The 4461-nt window shown below is 54.0% G+C and overlaps 1 long non-coding RNA gene across 1 annotated transcript; it reads right to left on the bottom strand.

The window, feature by feature from the left end:
* Positions 1-653: 653 nt before the first annotated feature.
* Positions 654-4182, bottom strand: LOC132648328 (uncharacterized). Its single transcript, XR_009586700.1, has 3 exons — positions 3450-4182; positions 1534-1654; positions 654-926 (listed from the first exon to the last, which is right to left on the bottom strand). It is a non-coding gene; the product is annotated as an uncharacterized LOC132648328 (long non-coding RNA).
* Positions 4183-4461: the final 279 nt, after the last annotated feature.

Below are 4461 nucleotides of genomic sequence, written 5' to 3'. Positions count from 1 at the left end.
CTGGACTTGGCTTGAGCATCTGAAAGCCCAAAGGCCACTCCCAGTGACACACCTTCTCCAACAAGGCCACACCTCCTAATCCCTCTCAAGTAGTGCCACTCCCTGATGACCAAGCGTCCAAATATATGAACCAGCACAGTGTTGGTGACCCCCTAGGCCTGGAGCACCAGGAGGATTCAGCCCTGCAACACCCTAACTTTGGAACCCTGGGCCCACGGCTGTGAGCAAAGTATTTTCGTTTATTTAAACTCTGGTTTGGGAAACCGTTACAGATGGAAACTGAAGCAGACGGGATCTGAGGAAGCAGCCAGCTGCCTTCAGCACAGGACCAGCCTCCTCCTTGGGCCCTGGTGGACACGGAAGGGTGAGAGGCATCAGTCCTCTGCTGGTTGCAATATAGCCAGACTGTTCTCTGCTCCCTTGACCTCCCTCCAACATCCCTCACCCGCTCACTTGTCCAGCCTTCAGCTCAAGGTCCCCACTCAAAGGAAGCGGCCACCTTTCTGCTGGAAGTGGCTCTATCCATCCCAGCTTTCCACCCACCATAAACCCCTTGAGGAAAGGACAAAGCCAGGAAGGCCTGGTTACAGCCACATGCTTATACCTAGGGCATAAGACACTGGGCTCCCCTCCATCTCTAAGATCTCTAAGACTCCTTCGACTCCCTACCCACACCTGTTTATCCTGAAGACCCACCCCCTTGAAGCCTACTGAACCCTCAGCGAACCCACGCCAGTAGACTGAGCCAGTGTCCTGATAGTTTCAGCCTTCTATCTGGGATGAAGATCCAGGCCTCCGCTGAGGTTGTATTGTGCTGATCCTGGTGCAATTAGCCTCACTCACTGATCCAGTTCTTTGAAAGAGGGGGATCTTACATTCTCGATCACCAAGGGGACAGTTTCAGGTCCAGGTGTCTGGTCCCACACCTGTGGAAGACAAGTTCACATGCTTGAATTTCCCATCCCTGCTGCGACAAAGGCCCACAGACCTGAAGGCCCAAAGCACAGATTTATTTTCCAGTAGTTCTGGGGAGGAGGGCGGTTACGGTCTGACTCAGACTCCACTGATTAAAGCTGAAGTATTACAGGACTGCGCTCCTCCCCAAGGCTCCAGGGAGAATGTCTCCATGCCTCTCCTGGTCTTCCTCCAAGCTTCTGGAGGCCAGCGATCCCTCCATTCATCTTCTCTGTGCAGAGCCAACTGCAGGCGTCCCATCTCTCTAATGCTGTACCCTCGCTCCCTCTTCCACCTAGCAGAGCTTGCGTGCACCCTGAACCTCCACAGACAAGCCGGTTAACCATCACCTACAGCCAAGACACCCATACTCATAACCCACCTTCCCTGTATAGGGCAAAACAAAACAAACAAACAAACAAACAAAAGTCCCCAAGATCTATGAAATGGAACAGTCATCTTTGGAGGACCATCCTGCCAACCACACTCAGTCCCTCTGGGGACTCTGTATTTGTCACCTGTGTGTGCCTTGACAGTGACACTGGGTCCCTTCAATGACCCTTCCCTCCACTTACTCACCTTGTCCATGGCGCCAGGCCTGAGGCCAGGGAGGATCAGGTGGCCAGAAGCACAAGCTGGCCATTGTGTTGGTGAGGGTGGGTCCCACAGAGCCTGGCAGGTCAGCAACAGCATCCTCCCACTGGTTTAAAAAATAAAAAATAAAGGCCTTTGTGAAGGCAGCAGGTCCCCACCCTTCTCCACATGAGCCAAGACTGGCTCCCAGCTTCCCTGTCCGCAGGCAAGGTGGCTGTATGTGTGGCTTTTCTTTCTGTGTAGTTAGTGTCACCGGCCTTGCGTGCCAGAGGTTCAGATCTGCGGGAGGCTGACAGCAAAGGACCAGTTCCTTCATGGTTACAACACTGATGAAGTTATAGGGAAATGGCTCATGGGAAGACAGTGCAGCTGGCCTGGGTGAGCTGCCGCAGGTGGCACTGACAGCCTGGTGGCCAGCAGGTGCTTGAATTGGCAGATGCTGTCGTCACTGTGAAGAAGATTAAGGAGAGGAGGGGCGGAGGTGGCCAAAAGACAACCAGCAACAGAGGTTTCAGTCGTGACAAAGGTTCCTGTCTAGAAGGCAGCAGGGTCTCAAGGGACCTGGAAGCAGTTAGGACCTCAGAGAAGGAATAGCTGCTTTGTATCAACCCTTCCCTGGTTGTCCTACCTCAAAAGTCAACGCTTTGTTTCTAGCCAGTCCCAGGGAGTCAACCTACACCCTGGCTTGGGACACACCCCTGGGACCAGGGGCTTGATGATGCTGTTGGTCAAGGCACCTCAAAGGCTCGAGATTGGGGACACTCTTGAGGAGAGGCTGGACTGCAGTGACAGAGTCCCACTCATGAACATTAGGGTACTGGCTCCTTCGGACCCTGCTGGGGAAGACACCCCCCTCACCCTCCTATGCTGGCTTCCAGAACTGAAGAGGCCAGCCCGGAGCCTCGTTGGCTCCTTTTTCTTCTGTTCCTTTGGAAGATCATAGGCATTGACAGCAGTAGCTGAGGCTGCTGGCGTCCTGGCAGCGGAGGCTCCAGCATTGTCCCCGGGGCCACGGGCAGGGTGGGAGGGAAGGGAGAAACAAGGGAGCTACTTTTGTGAAAAGAGAGCTGGGTGGGGGCACAGGAAGGGCAGGGAAGGAAAGCAGGAAGGAGGGCGGGGAGGGCCGGTGGCAGGCACTGATGGAAAGCGCTTGAAACCCCAAGGACAGAGGTCTTGTTTCTCATCCTGAGGTAGAGGGCAGAGGGGAATCTCCTCTATCCCTCCCACAAGGCCTCAGACACTGTACTCCCGAAGCCCTTCCGGGCCAGGAAATGCCTCTGTAGGTTATACCTCCAGTGGAGGGTCGGCCCCATTCCCACCTCATCTGCCTGGAGGCCTACTTACAAGCCTGCGGGACATGCCGCAGGCTGGACACTCTGGGCCTATGTGTCACCAGGGGCCGAGGCGGTGCAGGAGCTGCTGTGTCTCCGGCTGTGACTTCTGTTTCTGGGGTACCGTGGGACTGGTGCCCTTCCAAGAGTGGATGGGAACAGGTAACCCACTGAGAGTGGCCTGGGGAGATCAGTTCATGAGAAGAGCTAGGTGGATCTGTGGCAAGTTGTGGAGAAAATAACTCTCCAAAGACATCAAGGGGATCTGTGGGAGTTGGGTTCAAAGGACAAAGGAGGGAAGGGTATGGTAGAAGCAATGACTGAGCCATGCACTGGAGGAGCCCTTGAGTGAGGTCTTCTCCTGGAAAGGAAGGAGAGTGGAGGGAGGATGGATTTCTCCCACCATTCCTGACTCCGATACACTTCCCAATGGCTGAAATCCCAACCAGAAGCTCAAAGACGAGGGGTCTGCTGTGATACCTCCCTGGCAGGGAATTTTCTAGTGCATGGCATAGACAACACAAAGAGGGACAGAGACACACTACAGACAAACAGACTTGCAGCCGTTACCCTTGTTGGTGTCATGGTTGTTGATAGCAGTCACAGCGGTTATGGTGACAACAGTCATGGTCTTGACTCTGGTGGCTGTGATAGTGACATTTGTGGTGGTGACAGTGATGGTACTGGTCGTGGCGGTCACGTTCATAGGTTTAGTGGTCGCAATGATGCTGATGTTGGTGATGGTGGTGGTGGTGACAATGATAAAGCAATGGTGGTCGTTACGTTGGTTTTGGTAGTGGTGGTGATGTTGCTGATGTTGGTAAAGGTGATGAGTGTGAAATGACGGTGATGGCAGTCATGTTGTTAGTTTTGGTGGTGGTCGTGGTGTTCACAGTCATGGCTTCGGTGGTCATGGTGACTGCATCACCAGGGCAGGTAACAAAACTGTCATTTCCTGAAGAGACTGCCCTGTAGCGTTTTACTCTCTGCTTCAGACCTCTTGTTCATCTTGGAAACACTGGGCAAACCTGGAGTCCCTTCTGTCCACTCTGGGCTACTGAGTAATATCACCAGGTACAGGAAACCACCACTGGCCAGGATGAGTTTCTCGAGCCACTAACTCACCACAGCTGCTGTTTACACATACTGCTGTCCATCTTAGTCCCTCCTTGGATGGCTGGCCACAGGTCATGCATCCCAGGGCAGGCAGTGCTCCAGTGCCTACCAGTGACCCTTCCTTGCCCAGGTCACTTATTTCCCAAGGCTCTGGAGGATTACCCATGGGAAGTTTGTATCTGAGGCTTAGCGCTGTTCACAGTTCATCTTCCTTCTCCTGCCCTGGTACCTGTCCACTCAGACAAACTTTCCTTTCTCTAGGAAGCCCTATGGGTGAGAAACTTGGCTGGCTCTGGGAGGAGAGACACACAGACATCCCAGGAAGAAAGCTGCTGGCTGCTGGCTGCTGGCTGCTGGCTGCTGGCTGCTGGCTGCAAACCACACCTGCCTGGCCTCTAAGCACACACTCTCTGCACCCCAGCACGGGACAGGTGGCTGTACTCAGTCCAAGTTTACAAAATAGAGC

The sequence above is a fragment of the Meriones unguiculatus genome, chromosome 16, assembly GCF_030254825.1.
Source record: "Meriones unguiculatus strain TT.TT164.6M chromosome 16, Bangor_MerUng_6.1, whole genome shotgun sequence".
In the NCBI taxonomy this organism is placed as follows: domain Eukaryota; kingdom Metazoa; phylum Chordata; class Mammalia; order Rodentia; family Muridae; genus Meriones; species Meriones unguiculatus.
The sequence above is the reverse complement of the archived record's forward strand: the minus strand, read 5'-3'. Positions and strand labels throughout refer to the sequence as shown.